Consider the following 20395-nt stretch of genomic DNA (forward strand, 5'->3'; position numbering starts at 1 on the left):
CACAGTGACTATGTTGTCATACAAACACATCTATAGAATCTGAATCACTCACCTTTCCTTATTCCTTCCAAATTGCCCATGTGTATTTTCATTAATGCAATATTCAGCCTTCTCTCTGTGAGAGGAGATCTTGTGAGAAGACAGATAAAAGGGTTTTGTTACACATATTTATGAGTAATCCTATGTATGTCTTTGTGATGAGAATTCGTTTAAAGGGTGAGCATTCAGAATATTGGTATGCATTTAGGGGGGAAAAAAAAAGAAGAATTTCCATTGAGAATAATTTCTTTTATTTAGCTGAAATACAAACCCTATTAAAAGCTTTTGATAAGAAAATCTGAAGGTTAATGTTGTAGTATATAACAGGTTTCCCTAATCACTTTTAAATAGGTGCTGCTATTCATTTCCAATTATTTCTTCACTTCATTTCCTATGAAGAAAAAGGTAAATCAGTGCACTCATTTTATCTTTCCTAAATATTATTTATTCAATTTTATTAATCATTATTATTCAGCAGAGATACCTTAAAGGAACTTAGATTAAGCTCCATTATGCAAAGCATTGTATATTCAAATAGCAAGAGACAATGTTCACCTCAAAGTAGTTACAATATGTGTAGATAACGGGCTTGTTAATGTTCTTATTTTACAGATGAGGAACTTATACAGAAGACTACACCAAATCCCCAAGGACACAGAGGATGGCCAGAGCCAAACTGATTTAGGATATCTCTACTGAGCTGAGGGACTGAGCTCTAGATCCCCACAGCTCCATGGCCTGTCTGCTAATGTGCTATGCCCACCAATATGGTTTTATTTCATCATTCATGATTTATTTTGTTTGGACAACTCCCACTTGAGAAAGGAGTAAATGCTTGAAGCATTTCAGATACATACAGCTGGTGGTGTGAAGGCTTCTCATCAATCACAGTGGAAATCAAACGAGTTCTTCTTCCAGCTGTAACCCACCCTTACCTGTCTGTCTTTACCCTGGAACCACCCAGGAACTCCCAGCCCATGGGTCACTGTACCCCAGGCAGGAGTGGTGATGGAAAGCTGAGAGGTGCCTGCCAGCTGCAGGGGATGACGTGAACAGTACAAGCTCCTCCTAGGGTAAAATCAAACAAGTGGGCACACCACCTTCAGTGGCTCATTAATGTCACCTGTTTGACTTTCCTGAATTGGTTGACAGAGATGTTGTTTGTGCTTTGTCTGTTTGTTTTTCTGTTTGTTTTTATTATTAAAAAAAAAAAAAACACCAATCTCCTAGCCTCTAAAGGTGGTGGATAATTAATTAATTAATGCCTAACCCTCTGAACTGAAGTTCAGGTGGTCTCCACTTCCATGTAGCACCAAGTTTCATGCTCTTTCATATAGCCCATGTCCTGTCTTTTGCCTCTGTCTTTATGATCAAAAGGCTCTCATATAGATACAAGGTATTGACAGTATCTGGAGATAGCACTAAGTAGCACTGACAGTAATACCCTTCAAGCCAGAAATGTAAACAGAGAAACTTTCTCTGTCAATATATCTGTCCTTTATGAGATTTCTATAAACTGCTTCACATGCTTCTGCACTAAACAGATTTTGGGGAAATGCTCATAAGAAGGCTGGGTCTCCTGTTTTTGTCTGTAGATGAGTTTGTGTTCTGTAGAAAATATGTCTGCTTTTTTATCTTCTGTAACACTGTGCCAGCTGAGAACTTGTCCCTTGGGCTTTTGACTAAACCTGTCAAAGAAACACAAACATTTATGTTATTTTTTTCTGCTGCAAAACACCAAAAAGAGAAAACTCATACATTTTTTCCCTTATTAAGTCTACCCAAGTTTGTGAGTTGTAGGTCATGAGAGCACGGTATTTTCCCCATAGGCTTACAGTACTGGAAGAACAATTGTATATTCCCTACTTTTACCTTATCCAAAGCATCTTATAGATTTAAAACCAGTTGCAAGAGAGTTTTTGTTAAAAATTGAGTCCCACAGATTGCTGAAGAATACATTTCTGCTCTTTCTCAACCCTGAAATGCTCTTCCCTGCCCTTGTGGGGAAATAGTCATTTTAAGAACAGAAAAACTTTCTTACTAATCTCAAAGATATAACATACAGTGCAACCCATCTCAATAGTGCCCAAGATCAGAAAATACCAAGAACCTTACAAAAAAGTGTATTTATCCAGTAAAATATATCACACTTCATAAGGTCCTGGGAAGCTGTTGCTTAAAACACCCACCCATCATTAACAAGAGAAGTTCCTTCAGCTCCGATCTACATAAGCTTGCCCCCGTTCTATACGACATGCTGTTTTAGTTATGACTGATACCTAAATACCATGGCAGTTTGACTTGTGATTGCCACACTGGCATCATTGATGGCATCATCACTGTCATTGCCACAGCTACCACACACACCAGGGTCCGCAGAAGAAAAAGCACAGTGACTGTGCTGTCCTGATGAAATGAATCTGGTGCAATGCAACAGCACAGGACTTTACTTTTCATGACTCTGACTGTACAAACCAGAGAAAGATTAATTTATTACCATGCAGCAAATAACCTCAATGCAAAAAAAATGCTAAAACAATAAGGAGCAGGGATACAACATAGATACAATGAGAATTGATGAAATTGTATCTCACACAACTCAGAATGTCACCTCAGAAGGATTTAATCAGTCTGCCTTTTTTTTTTTTTGGCTAAAACTATGATGGCTGCATGTAAAATAGGAAAAACATTCTTTCTTTTAATGCTAAGGAAAAAGACAAAGTGAGGGAAATGTGCAAAAGTTACAAGAGAAATGAAAATATCTGCTTGGCCAAACAAACCCTTCCTCATCAGTTTAGCACTCAGTTTCTCTTCACCTTCTGCAATGCTTTATTCAGTTCTCATCTACTGCCAATTTGACAGAACATCTACCATTTCTACACCTAATCTGCAGTCAAAACATTCTCCCCATGCAGGAATTATTCTCTGTATCTAAACAACATTCAGGAAAGATGTGAAAATGACCTTGGTTCCTGCATGACCTAAGAAAACAGAAACTGCTATTCTGCATCAAGATAAGGCACACCTTATCCCAAATGCCATCTCTGACAACAGTCAGAGCCAGGGACTGAAAAGGACATGAGTACAGAATCCCTCAGACTGAGATGAGCCACTTTCCCCTTCAAATAAGGCTTCTGAGCTACTGATTGCTAGATGTTAATAATCCTGCAGCATGATGTTTGACATCATTTTCTAGATCTTTAATGCAATTTGAGAAGTATTGAAGTATTGAGAATATATTCTTGTTATCCACATAACAACAGTTCATTTTTTAATGTGTTGCATTTTTGGTCTTAGTTGCACGCTATATGGAAACACTATATTTTCTTGATTACGAATTCCCTCCCTACTGCCTTTCAATTGTAATTAAATCTAGTCTAGCTGAACCTTTTCCGTGAACGATTTTATACCACCTTCCAACTCAGAATATGAAGCAGTTCTCAGTGTGCAAAGTAGTCCATGTCTTCAACTCTCTTTCTGTAACCAGATGGTTCTGGGTGATGATTTTTATATTGTGGGGGTTTTTTTGTTATACACCAGGAAAAAGAGCAGCTTCCAAGGAAAGTACTTGATGTCCACTTTGCATCCTTGTGAATGCATTTGTACAGCTCTTCTGGATGACCTGGGTACCCATAATACCCAGCCTGCTAACATATGGGAAGGATCTGCTCATTACAAACGATAGATATCTGAGCTCCCTCCTCAAATCCAGTTGTTCAACTAGGACATCAAGCAGCCCTTGGACAGTACCTTTTCAAATTAAACTTAGATTCTGATGGTTTCACAGGTCATTAATATCTCCCTAATCCACCTGTAGCTGAAAGCAATTTGACACTGTGGGAGGTGTAAAAACAGATTTATCTCCTCAGGCATCTCATTTCTACTGACTGTTATGGGAGATTAGACACCTAACACACATGTACATACTTACTTTAAAGAGACCTAAATGTAAGCATGCAAATCCGGATGCTTGTCTTTAGAAGGCCACCTTCAGGGTTCAAGCTATAGGTGATCTTGACTTGAAACGGTTAACATCACGCTTGGATTCTGCAAAACATCCAGGATGTCACCAGTTACTTTCATTTCATCACAAAACAAAACCAAAATGAAACCAACCACCACCACCAACAACAACAACAAAAACACTTAAAAATGCTGTGAGGAAAGGTGGAAAGAGACGGAAAGATGATGATTACCTATGAAGATAGTGAACTAATGTTTCTGATAACTTGAAGAAAACATGAAAGTGATGAGGCATTAAAAGGAAGCATTTCATCCCAGAGATTTGAGATCAAGCAGCCTACTTCCACTATCCTATTGAAGAACAGAAGTTATTAGATCTAAATCATCTCATCCAATGATAATTTATTTCAGATACCTACCTGGGATATATGGAGTAATTTGCAGACGTCATGATATCTGATGTCAATGATATCTGTTCATCTCCAAAGACTGTAATGAGAACTGGGGGTTTAGTTCACATTTTGGTGACCAAATTCAGATGTCCCACATTAAGAGGAATCCCAGCTAAATTAGGCTTGTAAAAACTTTTTTTTTTTTTTTTTTTAATTTTTATTTTTGAATTTAAGTGTAAAACCCTTAAATTAAGGTAAATTACTAACTTCTAAGCAACTAAGCAACTAACTTCTAAACTAACTTCTAAGTTTAACAAAAGCAAGTGCTGGGTCCTGCACCTGGGACGGGGCAACCCTGACTATACATACAGACTGGGCGACGAGACGCTGGAGAGCAGCCCCGCAGAGAGGGATCTGGGGGTTGTGGTTGACAGCAAGTTGAATATGAGCCAGCAGTGTGCCCTGGCAGCCAGGAGGGCCAACCGTATCCTGGGATGCATCAAGCACGGCATTGCTAGTCGGTTGAGGGAAGTGATTGTCCCGCTCTACTCTGCGCTGGTGCGGCCTCACCTCGAGTACTGTGTGCAGTTCTGGGCACCACAGTACAAAAAGGACATTAAACTGTTGGAGAGTGTCCAGAGGAGGGCGACGAAGATGGTGAAGGGCCTAGAGGGGAAGACGTATGAGGAGCGGCTGAGGTCACCTGGCCTGTTCAGCCTGGAGAAGAGGAGGCTGAGAGGGGACCTCATCACGGTCTACAGCTTCCTCGCGAGGGGGAGTGGAGAGGCAGGTGACCTATTCTCCATTATCTCCAGTGACAGGACCCATGGGAACAGTGTCAAGCTGAGGCAGGGGAAGTTTAGGCTGGACATCAGGAAGAGGTTCTTCACCGAGAGGGTGGTTGCACACTGGAACAGGCTCCCCAGTGAAGTAGTCACTGCACCAAGCCTGTCTGAATTTAAGAAGCAATTGGACTGTGCACTTAGTAACATGGTCTAAACATTTGGGCCGACCTGTGTGGTGCCAGGAGTTGGACTTGATGATCCTTATGGGTCCCTTCCAATGTGGGATATTCTATGATTCTAACTCATTTTTTAACTTTTTTCACGTTGATTTTTTCCCCAAGTGTACTTGCAAACTAAAGAGCTCTGAAAACAGCCTCAGAGATACAAGAACATTAAATGTTGCAGCATGAACATTATTTAATGTTGAAATATTAATCAGCTGAAGGATCTCTGACTTTCAGAAACAAAACTATAACTAGGTCACTTTCTGCTCTGCAGCAATCTTCTTGCAATTGCAGAGTACTTGATTTTCTTAACAGAACACTATTTCAAATAATTTCTGTAATTCAGTATTTTCTAAAGATTTTTAGAAAAAAAACCTTAGTTGTCATCTTTCTAGAGCATTTATGTATATCACATTCCTTGTTTCTATTTTAAAATTTCCTGTCACTTAGGAGTTCCTCCTTTCTGCTCTCACTTTGGCTATTTAGTAGCTATTTTGATCTTCTTTCTGGCTGCCATTTGTAACACTTCCCACCATGGTACAATTTGCAATGTTAATCAGAGTTGAATTCTGAGAAGAAATAACCTGAAAAAATCTTGATCTCATATATATTCTTGAGACTGTGTCTGAGATCACTTCTGATTGTGATCCAGATACTGCTACCTCTTGTAATTTTCCTGAATGGTATTGTCAAATATCCAGCACCTCCACCCTTAGTTCCATTATCTGTTTGCTCTGATGGCCATTGTGACCTGTTTGCTAATGTTAATCACACCATCATCTTTCCATAGCATCCTGAGTTTTAGATTGCAATGTATGGAACACTTTACGCAAAAAAAAGATGGATAATATCCACCACATGCATTTCACCCACCCACCCTGTAATATAAAAAGAGGCCACTGTTTTTGTCAGACATGATTAATGTCTCAAACTCATGGTGCTTATTGCTCAGCAAGTTCATTTCCCCAAAAATACTTATTCTTACAATTCCCCGTTACTCATTCTAGCCTACTGGAGTCAAGTTAAGTGGTCACTGATTTCCCAGGTGGTCTTAAACATCCACTGTGCTATTTCCACTCAAATACTTTCTCACTTATTTTCCAAGAGTATTTTTCTCCAACTTGTTCATTTCACTACATATGGCGCTTTCCAGAACTAGGGCACAAAATCATTCCCTTTGCCTCAAAGAGCTTAAAATTCAGAGGCTTCCTCTGGTGAGTCAATGGAAGTGTTCTGTAGCCACATCTCTATCAGAATGCTATGGTAAATTATAGAAAGCAAGCCATTGATTCAAATAAAAACCATTAGAACTGAAGCCATTTGCAAATGAAAAGTGTTCCCAGTTTTAGATACCAATAGAGTTTGAAGAAGAGATTGAAAGAGCACATAAGACAGCAGATGCATCTGCTGGTGGTAGGTGAAAGGATTGGTTTCAGCTGGCGTTCAGACTAAAATATAGCCTTTATGCCAGAAAGATGGGGATTATAGGAGGGAGGCAGAGACTGAAGGAGGGAGGGAGAAAAAGCTACATAATCATTAGTTGAAGAAAAATGATGCACCAAATGCCTGAAAAACAAATTAGCTAAGATGAAATACACTTCACAAGAGGCAGAAAATTTAAAGCTGCAAATGACAGGCATAGAAATGCAGCAAAGAAGCTGGAGGAGGAAGAGGCAAATGGGCAAACTAGTGAAAGGGTTTGTTACCCTTGAACTAGAATGGAGAAGATTAGAAACCAAGGATGAGGCAGGAAAAATGAAAAGCTTTTAGCATTAGTTCAAAGGGAAATGTGGAACTCAAAATTGTCAGAGCAAACATTGTGTATAAACTGTAATGGACCTAAGAAGGACTTGGCATTCTGCATTACAATCTCCTCTTTTTCTCCCCCTCCAGCTCTGTTCCCCTGACCCAAACAACATATATTATGGTCAGGATCCACAAGTCTGTCTGCAGCCAACTTCACAAGTAGTAGCTAGCCTTAGCAACCTTACTCAGGTCAGCTGTCCATGGGGTGGCTCCATGGCTGGAAGGCTACAGCACACTCCCACCTAGTAGTCACTGCTGACCTGCAAGACACAGCTGCTGGGGACACACGACACCAGGGTGTCACACCCTGGAAGACAAGCTACCACCACTCCTGGTGAACACAAAAGAGCATCAACACAAAGCTTGGGTTTACGTGGGACTCTATCTTGTGGGTATCAATCAGTAAAATAATGATGAAGCTAAGGGGTTGCATTATCGTACCCCAGTCCAGATCTCCAGACAGTGTACAACAACAATTTCTGTTCTTTTTGTTTCTACACGTCAACATGGGGTCCTTTTTTGCTGAATAAAATGCTGTGCCTCTTCCCTTTTCAGATTTATTCTTCCAGACAAATAAAGACTACAAGTAAACAACAGGAAAACAGAGTCAAGTATGCTGCTGAATAGCAAAGAGCAGCTTTGCCAGTTCTAATTACACTTTGTCTATAAACTTGCTTTCCTTTATTGCTGGATTGTGCTATTCTTTTTAAAGGAACTGCAGTGATTTGAGAGTTAGTGAGCCATTAGCACATTGTGAAGAGGAAGCTTTTTGTTTCCCAGGGCTTTGCAAACAGGTAAGCAGAGACAGCAATATATCTTTGCCTAAGGAGCAGGGTAAGAGGTACAGTTACAAAGAAATATCAGCAGGCAGCAGATAACTGTCGTGTTTGTATAGGAGCCCACAGTGACTAACTGTACACCTTACAAGTAGGATGCCTTTTTACCACCCCACAGTAATGCCTGAACAGTGCATTGCCCTTCTCTTTAAAGATGAATTTGATGAACAAAAACATAATTATCTCTAGACTCCATGGTCTGAAAGTCGCCAAATGTAGCAGAGTCAGAGGAACTATGTTGACCCAGGAACTATGTGGTCCCATACCTTTCAATCAATCTCCTTTCTTCACAGTGTTCATACTTTACAACTCTGTGTTGTTGCTTTGCAGGAAGGATACATTCTTGCTCTGGAGATAACAATGTTTCTTAGCAAGATCGATTCAACAGCCAGCGATGATCATCAAGGCTGATTTTTGTAGCCCTTTGCACCTGACTTGCAGACCCCAGTGCAGCTGTAGTCCCTAAACCTGTGTTACTCACATCCCTCCTGGAGAAAAAAATTAACCACCTTAGCAGAGACTCTGTTCTTCATAAAAAAATGAAATTTTTACCTTGTCAGTCCTGTGCAAGGAGAAATTAATCTGATTTAATGAAGTGATGAAGTGTACTGATCTGCCAGGGATGTAACTGTAAAACCTGATGGAGTCCCATATGACGCACCCTTTCCCATGGAAATAGACATTATTTCTGATTTTTGATCACCTTTTGAAGCCAGGCAAAGGAAAAAGAAAGAGCTTGCTGCTTTGAATCAGTGGAGAAACACGAAGGAGAAATTGTATGTTAGTGCACCAAAGGCAAGAAGAGAAGCCTTCATTTTGACCTTTTCAAAATGAAGGTCTGAATCTGCCACTGTCACCAAGAAAAAACAACTCTTTGCTGGGCTCACATCAGAGTTGTTATCTGGAGTTTGAAGGGTCTCAAACTATTTTTTTCAAGCTTAATTCTAGCACTATAAAGACAAATAGAAAATATAAACGTTTTAAGAGGAGCTAAACTGTAAAACACACATTTTTTTAAAAAGAAACTGATAATGTCTCAACGTTCATTCTGGGTGCCAGTCTATGGGAGATAGTGGGAGATAGCAATATAGTCCTTTATGCTTTACAAGCAAGAATTGGATTGTGCAATAAGATAGATGTCTTCAGATGGAGGAAACTCAGGTTTAATTCCCTGTTCTGACAAAGACCTAAGGACCTGCAGTCCCTGCTCTCAGACCATACACTGAGGACAGTTGGACTTCCACAGCTTCCTACCTGCCTACCTGTGTTAGCGAGGACAGCTAAAGTCTTTTTCAAAACAACAGAAATGGTTAAAAAACATTCAGAAATCTTCATTCCTTTTGAAGAGATTTCAGTTTTGGTTAGTGATCAATACTATGCTAGCACTCTAAATTCAGGAACCAATTCACCATTGCGGTGGATTATACATAATTTCTGCATTGTTTCTGCAATGAATTGAGAGATAACTGGAAGAAAGAAGAGGTATGATTATCCAGTTTGTTGATACACTATCTTAGTTTGTTCTGTTTTTTTTTTTTCTTATGTTTTTTGTTGTTGTTTTTATGTGAAAACTAGGAGTTTTGTATTAATGACAAAGAGCCTTCATGTGGCTTCTTTTCCAGTGGATCCATCTGAATACCCTAACATCACTTCATTAAGCAAAAGGAAAGATATGATTCATTCTGCAGAAGTGCCCTCCAAACAAAGGAGCCCGTGATAGCTCACTGAGCAGGCAAATTGATATTGTTGTATTTGCAGATCAGCAAAGGGAAGCACAGTTTCCCCATGTGAGCTCAGCTGTGGACGTCCATAAAGGCCAGGACAGCGTCCTGCCTTTCGGGAGTTTCCTGGAGAGAACTAAAAACACATTAACCTTTTACTGCCATGGAGACTTGCCTTTGCTGAAACTCTTCCTCTTCTTATCAGGTCGCTTAGCTGTCCTGAGCTCAACATGAAACAAAATTCTCCTGCTCAGTGGACACTACTTAAGGGCAGCGGAATAATTTCTAATAAATGCATAAGCTCTTCTGCACAGAAAAAGTTCCTTAGGGACAATGCAAGAATTGCATTGCAATGAATCTCCAAACCTAAATACAATGCTGCTCACACAGTCCTCATAGAGGAAAGACAAGAGAAAGAGTGGTACATGTTAGCCATATAATTCATACGCAGCTAGAGGATATTTGATACACGATCCCTGCATTCTCAGTTGTAGACACACTACATTAATATGTAAAGAGAAAAGCACTGTCAGCACAGCATACATGAAGAGTTCAGGATGCCATGCAAGAGCAGAGCTCCTCCTCACTTACCTCAAGAAGGCTGAGAGAGAGAAAACAGAAATAACAACTGCTGACATTTTTAGCTATTTTTTCAGGCATATCTATAAACTACTAACCTATTTCAACACAGCTCTGGTTGCATAAAAAAAGAAACAAACAAACAAAACAAAACAAATGATATATTTGATCAAATATTTTGGATTGAAAAAAAATAATTGTTTGTGCATGTGTTTCTTTCTATAGAGCTACCCTAATTCTAGAAGTGTTTAAGCAATCTACTTTCTCCAAAGTTGGAACATTTTATTTGTCTCTTCTGGTTCTGCTTCTCCTCTGAAAGAAGCCCCAGTCTACCATGAAGCAAGATGCTGCACAGCTCTGGTGCTCCTGGCTGCAGGTCTTGTTAGAGATCACAACTCCTTGCAGGGCAAGCAGGGACTGCAATCTGCCATGCAGTAGGAAGGAGCATGCTGCTTGATTCAGGCAAGTCACAAGATCAGCCACACAGTACTGTGGGTCCCCCTTTCCTGAAGCGCTGTATTTGAAAGTGTAAGGTATAAAGCCTCAAGTGTAGGCACAATCAAGAATAGTACATGGACATAGTTCACCAGAATTCATTTTTAGGAGGCTGCTTTTTATACTCTCTGTAACTTCTCTCCTCCCAGCTTTTCTCTCTCTGCTATGCAGACTTTTGCATCCTTCAAGAATCAAGAGCATGCTACCATATGCTAGCAATGCTTTGCATTTCTGTAGCACTTGATATCAGAGCATTCAAGGATTTCAAAATACTTCAAAGGCTGAAAGACACTTATAGGAGCTTGACAAATGCAGGGAAGTAGAAGCTCAAAACAACCAATTGACTAAGGCCAAGGGAGAAACACAGCAGGGCAGCTATTCCTGTGCTTTTAGAGCATCATGAAGCAGTACATGCAGCAGATATATACTGTTCTTTCAGTTACCAGCCCAGCTGACATCAAAGCAGAACTGAAGTTAGCAAATGCTTGAATACATTTCCTGTGTGAGTGGGTTCTCCATGACCCCCTATACCTCTTTGGTCACACGAGAACCTCCTGAGCAGGAGAAAGCATCAAATCAGTACAGCTGTAGCAGATCTTAAGTATGTTTTTGCATTATTGCTGGATTCCATAATATTAATGCAGTGCTAGTCAAAGATACCTGAATGTGCTGTTTAGCTTTCAGTCAGGAGAAGTTTCCAGTTCAAGCATTTTTTGCATTTTTACCAAGGTGAAAAAAATAATGAGTACATTAACACATACCAGCAAGGTGATCAAACAAGGGGAAATTTTACCGGCTGCAGACTTTAGCTACAATTCAGGCACTATTATGAAAGAAGCAGCACATTCAGCTAAAGGTCTTCTTGATTTCAGCCTTTCACAGGGTCAGGGGTGTCTTCTCTGTTAACAGCCCAGGAAGAGTACATCTCACTTGAAATGGAGATGCCGTTTTACCTCATTATTGCTACTTGACTATGTTTTCTTTGAAAAGTAGTAAAAAAGTGAGCTATAAGTAAGTGCTAGGCATGGTGTTTTACATTTTAGATGTGTAGACATAAAATAGACTCTCTGGTTTATAACATGTTCCTTAAACTTAGACAGGAAGGGAGGGACACATTTCAGGCAAAGTACAGCTTGAAGAAAAAATATTCTTAGCTTAAATGTTCATTGTAACATTAACATTTCTCTACTACTGTTTCTAATAGTGGTCTCATTAATTTAGATCTGTAGGATGTTATTGCAAGGCATCCTTTTCTAACAATTGACTCAGAGATGGGTTGATTCTGTATTTGTAATAAACCATATACTCTGCAAAGAGTTTTTTATTTGCATTTTTACATCCTACTTCTGTTTCTTTATTGTCGTCGCTAGTGATGTTCTTTCATCTTATGTACATTCTCTCCACTGAAACTTAATAAGCATCTGGTGTTTCTTCAAAACAAATTTATCTTTAATACTTAATATTGGTATCCTGCATTTCACCTTCAAATAAAACACATTGGGTCCTTAAAAATAGAAAAACACTGCTGCTTATACTGTCCCCTTCCCCCTGCTCCTCTCAGTTTGGTTTGCCCATCATAATAACATCCTGCCCTGTGGTATACATGCCCTTAAAATAGTCCTAGTTATTTTTAATTTTCTTCTCTGCTGTTATTTCTTGTGTAATTGCCTTGCTGTGACACCCTCACTCACCTTCTCCCTTTGAATCACAGATTCTGTTTGAGATGGAGGACGCTGAAAATAGCCATAGTCCTAGGAATCACATCAATTGTACACGGACAATAGCAGCACATCAAGAGTACATCACAGGCAAAGACTCCCAAGCATGATCATACCGTGTCAAAGCAAACTGCTCCTTCGTTTAGTAGTGTTTCTATCAAGACTTTTTGGATAAGCATCAGAAAAGGGGACAAGAAAGCAAGGGACTATAGAATAGTCCTTCGCCTGGTATAGACTTGCAGTTTCTAGCAAGCTGCAGTTTAGGGACTGTCAGTGCTAAATGCTATTGCTAAACACATTTATTGTCCATTTTGCAGACATTTTTTTCCACAATAATTCTTCTAATTATTTTTCAGCCTATGTATATCTTTAGTCTACACAGAGTCTTACAGTTACTTATTGAAGCACTGAAAAAACTTCACTAGATGAACCAAGTTAAGAGAAGAACACTTTCATTTCTGTACACACTTAGATGGAGAAGGCATTTCTATCAGTAAGGGGACCTTAGTGGCATTAAATGTTTCAACAGAAGTTTTCTTTACAGCACTGGTGAGGCCATATGTGAGCTCCACTGTACGAGAGACATGGACATATTGGAGAAGGTCCAACAAAGGTCCAAGAAGATGTTGAAAGGACTGGAGCTCTTCTGTGAAGAAAGGCCTTGAGAGCTGGGGCTTCTGGGCCTGGAGCAGAGGAGGCTCCGGGGGAGCTCCCCCATGGCCGTCAGGACCCGCAGGGAGGTGCGGAGAGGCCGGAGCCGGGCTCTGCTCGGCGGTGCCCAGGGCCGGGCCCAGAGGCCCCGGGCCCAGCCCGGAGCCCCGGCGGCTCCCCCTGCCCCTCAGGCAGCACCGCTGGGCCGGGCGGGTGCCGGAGCCCTGGCACAGGCTGCCCCGAGAGGGGCCGGGGGCTGCTCCTTGGAGAGCTCCCCGAGCCCAGGGCCGTGGGGCTGGGCACCCTGCTGGGGCAGGGGGGGACAGGGGCACCCAGGGGTCCCTTCCACCTCAGCCATACTGTGACTATGAAGTTAGAAAATTCAGCCTAAGAACACACTGCTTTTTTCTTTTTGTTTTGAACTGCAAGCTCAATTAAGCAGTGAAAGAAATTACTGAGGAGTGTGCTAGAATCTCAGACACTACAAAGTCTTTTATAGTGGTTTGAATGGCTTTCTGAGAGAGATGCACTACCTCATCCACATCCTCCTCCACCACAGATATCACTTGGATTTCTGAGCGGTGTTCAGCAGCAGATCACTTCAGAGATCCAGCCAGGCCTTCTTTAATGTCAGATTTCAGGCCTCGTCCAAGACCTATTGGCATTTCTTCCTAAGAAGGCACACCATCAAGAACTACTTTGTCTTTTTCTTAAAAACTGCCCTCAGTTCCTGCCTATACATATGAATTTTAAACCTTCACCACAGAGGAAGCAGACACATCCTTGGCAGGAGAGACAGACAAAGGTGAAGGCTCATCCCTTCACTGCAGACAGCCATGGTTCAGAGAGCAGCAGCTACACCTCACAGTGAGGGCTTCAGGGGTTCTGATTCAAGAGAAAAACAGACAAATGGAGCAGGGGTGGACATGGGGCTGGGAACACAGAGAGATGTGGGGAAAGGGGAGAGAAGGAGGAGGCTGAGGAGCACCAGGGATGTCAGGGAGATCCAACTCCATAGGGACTGCATTTACTGAGTGTGTTGCAAATTCATGGCACAGAGGTGCCCCTGTCCTGCTTTGGCCTCCTGGACAGCTCCCTCTCTGCTGACAGGGCTCTTTGATCTGAAACACAAGGGTCTGTTTTCCTTCAGATCATGAGAGACCTTAAATGCACATTTTCAATGCCCAAACCATTTGGACCCAGGTAAGCTAGTCTGCTGAGGTTTCACATCATCAAGCACCCTGCCACAGCAAAAAAAGCCTTTCTTGCCATCCAGCAAAATCCAGTCTTGCCATCCAGTCAAATTCCTGAAATGAAAGTGAAAATTAGCTCAAGGCAGGTTTTGTTATGAAACTCCCTGGAGTTTAGAAGTTTTGGTTTAGGTTGGTTTGTTGTTTACTTGTTTGTTTTTCTTACCTGCTTCAGATCAGGTGATCAGAACTGGATGAATGACTTTTCCCTTTGCAGCTCCCCAGGGCTGCTGAGCACCACTGCACCAGCAGAATTGCAGGGAGTGAAACAAAGGCTGTCTTTCTGCGTCTCCTCAAACTGCAAGCAAGGATAGCCAGAACAGTTATTTCTGTCTTTTCAATGCATAAAACGAAGTAGGTAATATTTGGCCTTAAATAGCTTGTACTTGGAAAAAAAAAAAAAAAAAAGAGTTATGTACATCTAGAACAGCCTCAGAAGCGAACTCTTGCTTAATACTTCTGGATATGAGGTAAATTAATGGTTTAAGTATAAAATCCACAATTTACTTATAACATCTTAAAATTCTTTCTTCAAGTACGGAAATGGCTCAATTCTTGGAAATTTAGTAAATACATAGGAATTTCTACTCAAATCAGTAAGAAGTGAAGAACATTCAGCTTTACTTAAAAAATCAGATTGTGTACATACTGTTATAGGGAGTAAAGAACACCATTCACAGCATCCCTGCATGGGGTAGACGTTTGAGTGAATATTATTCAGACCACACCAAAAGGAGACACAAGAAAAATCCAGGACAGCAAGGGAGATATTTATTATGTGGAAGTATTTATTATTGTTTAATGCAAGTCTTTCAGTACTCCTCTGGAAGATCAGCCCACACCTGACAAATCCTGAGTAAACTAAACATTTTGCCTTGATATTCCTTGAGAGCTAATACAACCAAATTGGTTACAGGTGAAAAAGCCATGGGATATTGTTCAGACCCATCAGACTGCTCTTCAGTATGATGTAGTTCTACTCATACGCAGCTTAATTATCCAGGATCTGTGTTGTGTTGCAGAGTTCAAGTAAGAGAACAGTTAGCTGTATGGCAGGAACAACCAAAGTTTTACAGCATTTTAAAACCTAGCTTTATGGGAATCAAAGGTAATTTTTTCTGAATTTGTAAAGCTACCCTTTTCAAAGGACAGCATTTTCACACTCCTGTTATTTCTAGGCTATCTTAAGTTTTTCTTTGAAGTCATCTAAGGAAAACTAGTATATGCTTCAGAAAAATGCCCAGTTGAATTCTAGCAGAGGTCAGACATGGTAGGCATACATCTTTTTTGTACTTTTTACTTTTACCTTCACAGAACAGTAAAAAAATCACTGTAAAGTCTGGTTAATTTTAAAATAAATAAATAAATAAATAAAAACTTTATAGACCATTGTTTTGAGAAAACAGCCAAGGTGGTGCACAGAGAATCAGTCTTTGCCAGCTTTTCATTCAGATTTTCAATTAGATTGAAGTTTTAACCACTGACATAAGAGGAATACAGGCCTAGAGCAATCAAGTTAACATTTTTAAGACCTGTGTTGTTAGTCTGCTGCAGTTATGAGGCAAAACTTGTTGGTGTTTTGGTAAGTAACGCCAATGCATTTTATGCTGGAATGGGAAGGAGCAGCAGAGAGCACCTTCCCATTTACTGTGGTTCACCCGGGGAGCAGTAACTAATTAAGATGCAACAACACAACTGCTTGCAGTTACATGCCTCTGCCCTAACCCGAAATTTCAGGCTGGATGGATCCAATCTGCTGTGCATTAGCATAGAATCTTTCAGTGCAGATATTTCTGCAGCAGAAGGCTCAGTCTCCAGCACCTAGCATAATTCAATTTGTTGAGCTCCCACGGGGATAACCAGGACAGAGTGCAGCTCTGCCAATCCTGAGATCTATTGAATTAGATCTGTAGGAGGTGCTGACCTGAAAGCTTGTGAAACTATGTAGGTTAATCATGTAAACAACCTACTTCCTTATATATGAACTGATTTCATGTATTTAGGTATCTTCCAAGCTGGTCAGGACTTACCAGAAGTGCCATCGTCCTAAATTCATGGAAATACATATCACCACACTTACAGCAATGTCATTTCTCTTGCTAGAAAGAACAACAACTTTAAATCAGAAGGGTGCATGTCTGCTGTGTGAGAAAACATGGTTGTATATGTGCATTGTTAGGCTTTCCCATGGGAGTAGCAAGCACAATATATGGAAAGATATCAGAAATAATTTCTATATTCATATTTTTAAGGAACAGAATTACTGATATAATCCCTTTTGTGACCTGGAAAATTCAGAATTGTGTTTAGTCCATTGCAACATAAATAAATATATAAATGCATCTTCAGAGAATTTGTGATTCTTAATGGTCAGAGCAATGTGTTCTGCAGCCCTAGTAACTGCTGTTAATTGGGGAGTGACAAAGCCAATGCAATAACACCAGGATTGGTAATAAACCTGGTCAATGGGAGGGCTGTGGGTCTGGTGATATAATCAGATCTGTTCACACTGTAGTTAAGAGATGTCAATTCATGTGTGTTTGTAACATGCTTCAGTGCATCCCTACCTACACTGTTAGAACTGATTGCAACATACCTATAAATTTCATGTTGGTTTCTGAAGGCAAGAATATTTCTTGAAGGAGGGAATTCAGCAGACATCAAAAAAGACACTGCAATTTTTACTGTAAGGCTATCTTGAATCATTCCTGGGTGACACTGAGCATTTTGGAAAGGTTTTCCAGGTCTTAAGTTTATCAGTGTTTGTTGGAGATAGGTGGAGATTATTCCATGTCTGACTGCTGGAAAGAGTGAGGTTGTTTGGCATCACTCTGCAGGATTTAATGCTGCCTATGGACAGCAACTGGAAACCAATCCAAATAATCCTCAGATCTGACTCAGTGCAGCAATTCTAAGTGTGTATCAGCTCCAAGACTAAAATCCTTCATGATATTTCTTGAGTTACCCAAAAGGGGAAAGTAACACATATGTTTCAAAGCTACTTAAAGGTGAAAGCTCTGCTCTGAATAGTTGCTCATCATCTTCTGATGTACACATGGTGCTCTAGTCCCTCTGATAGGCTAGGATTTAGCCTGACATCTGAAAACTGTGTTAGATTCCACCCCGCACAATATAATCTCTGTAAATTGATTTACATATGTAATTTTAGTGGAGATAAACAAAGGATGTCAGCACCCACCTCCTGTACACCAGATTTCACAGTGGATGGCTTCTTCATTATAGGATGTGCATTCACCTTGCAAACAACCATCAGGAGACAAATTTAAAATTCAAAATCTTTTTATTTCCTTGTTTGAAACACTTCCAGAATTTCTTACAGTGTCTTTGTCTCAGATAGTCATTTATGGCTTTATTCAAATATTGCCTTCCCCCTGCTGACCCATCAAAGAGGTTTCCTCACTTAAACTGTCATCCTGCACAAATGGTACAGTCATGCTCCGTAAGTCACACAGACTTGGAAGCAGCTGTTCACTCATGGCTACAGAAGGAATCAGAGATGGGTGTATAGGACTCTGCAAAGAAATCTTTGGGCACTTCCCAGAAGCACGAGTAGAATGAAAATCCATGAGCCTAGTAACTGATTACCAGCTCAGTGAGCCAGAGCTGTCTAAAACTACCCTCAGTGAGTAAATACAGAGGAAAAACGGGACAGCTGGCTTGGCAAGGTGTTGAAGCAAAAATTAGTTATGCAAGTGATGTGCATGGATGAGGTTATACAATGGGCAAACACGGCTTCAACCAGCAGTAGCATTTGTTCCCAAGTCCTTCAGTATTAAAACCAAGGGCAGAGTTCAAAAATCAATGCCATTACATTAAATGAGCAGCTCATTCTCACTTCAATTCTCAATTCTCATTACCCCGACTTGCCACACGTATATTGTGTGACAGCTTCAGCAGAATATGTACACTTGGTACAGCTCTATCATGGTTCTTGTTCTTAGGCCCATAATACCCATAGTCAAATGGCAGCAGTAATATTTAAGCCATAGATCTTCAACACTCCGGCTACACATATTCCAGTAAATTATACAGGGCCAGTACTTGTTCCTTGAGATACCCTGAGACCAAGTGGAGCTATCTGGTCACATCCATGTAGTTAGATTCTCCTATCACACACCAAGGTGACGGTATCCAAAATGCCATTGTAAATGGTCCCTGGTCCATGCTAACTCTCAAAATATAACCAAAAATATTTTGGAGTCTGCTAATTGGACCACGCTAAAAATGTGCCAAGACCCATGACAACATCTTGATAGTATAGATGGTTGAGTTTTGGAGCCCAGGAAACCACCAAGCACTGTTTGATTTACTGGTATAGATTGGCTAAATTAAGCAAAACAACTGTTGTTTGACTATACAATGTACTACACCCTGAAAGGTACAATGCGACCGCATCCCATAGCTACTGTTTACAGCTAATGGAAAGCCTTCTTTTGTACTGCTTTTGTACTTCTTTTTTCTTCTAGGAACAGACCACAGACATCCTCACTCTACTGGAAACAAATTTCTGAATCTCACTACCCACTTTGTAAAAAGAAAAACAAGCACTGTTAAAAATATGGTCTAAATTGATATCCTACAAGTTTCAAGGAATGCTTTCTTGTTTGCTTTTTTTTGTTTGTTTGTGCTTTGTCTTGCTTTTTTGTTGTTGTTGTTTGTGAGTAAGAGTTCTGCATTTATTTTTTCCACTGCCTTCATGATTTGATTAGCTTTGGTTCCTCATCACCCTTCTCTCTGTTTTCTATAACCCCATCCCATCCTTCCTGAGATGTGGAGACCAGAATTGCTCATAGTGTATGTGCAACCAAAGTTTTGAACAGCAGCAAAGGATCTCTTCTTCAGTACTCTCCCTGATGATGCCTCACTTTCTGTTGGCTTTTTGGCTGTCACTGCACATTAAACCACTGATTTCAAGACCTGCCAACAGTGATGCCAGGATCTCCTTTCTGAAATGACTGTCAGTATCATGGAGGCATGGTTTAGATTTTTTTCCCCAGATGAACTACTGCACATTTATTCATAGCAGAGCTCATCTGCCACATTTTTGACTCATTTTTGTCAGATCCTTATAGAGGTCGCCGCTGCCATAAAACATCTGACAAAGATAATTAATATGATTTGTATTGCCCACAGATCTGGACCTTTAACAGCTTATCCACTTCGAGATCATTCATAGATGAATGTCAAATAAAAGTAAGACAGCCCACACTGATAGCTGTAAACCCAAGCATACTGAAAACTCATTTCCTTGGTATGCAAGCCCTAAGGGCCACACCAGTCACTAAGAATGGAACAAAACTTACTAATCCATTCAAGTCAAGAAGAGACCTCACATACTCACTCAACCTCAGTGTAGGCTTAGGACACTGTGAACAAAAATCACGACTGTACCAGTTTCCCCAATTCTTGTACTGCCATATTGTTACTCTGTATTTTCCATTCTTAATACTACGGAAAGAGCAAGATGATATGTACATACAAAGAATAGCTTTAGTGACTAAATCCTCAGGAAGGTTTGCATGCACGTTCTTCTGTCTAGACAGACAAGGGTTAGAATAGTATGGCTGGTGTCACTGTTAAAACAGAAACAGTGGCTGGATAGAGAAGCTAGTGAAAAACTGAAATTTGACATTGGTTGCACTATTTCACTGACACTAGTGTGAATGAGTCAGTTTTTGTCTTCCTGGCAGAGGAAGAAATGCATTGCAAGCATAGCACAGATTAAGCAGAAGAACTTGTAGGTAAAACAAAAAGAGAAATCGTGGCATTATTTCCATCTTATTGCAGGGTCACCTATTCTGGATGCTGCTTCAGACTCACCATCTAGCAGTGTAAAATGTCTTTTTTTTTTTTTTTTTTTTTTTTTGAGGGAAACACAGAATAATCACTTTGCAGAAGGGGTTCAACCAAGTATC

The 20395-nt window shown here is 40.4% G+C and overlaps 1 long non-coding RNA gene across 3 annotated transcripts in view; it reads right to left on the reverse strand.

Moving 5' to 3' along the window:
- Positions 1 to 267: 267 nt before the first annotated feature.
- Positions 268 to 20395, reverse strand: part of LOC310897139 — a 95058-nt gene continuing 74930 nt past the window's right edge. For 2 of the 3 annotated variants that reach the window (XR_014582095.1, XR_014582096.1), the window contains 3 exons: positions 14626 to 14757; positions 3971 to 4491; positions 268 to 1727 (listed from right to left, as the gene is read on the reverse strand). This is a non-coding gene — a long non-coding RNA (uncharacterized lncRNA). The remainder of the gene's footprint in view (positions 1728 to 3970; positions 4492 to 14625; positions 14758 to 20395) is intronic. The other variant, XR_014582094.1, reaches the window with a different exon arrangement.

Source organism: Anser anser (assembly GCF_964211835.1).
Source record: "Anser anser genome assembly, chromosome: 3".
Taxonomy (NCBI): domain Eukaryota; kingdom Metazoa; phylum Chordata; class Aves; order Anseriformes; family Anatidae; genus Anser; species Anser anser.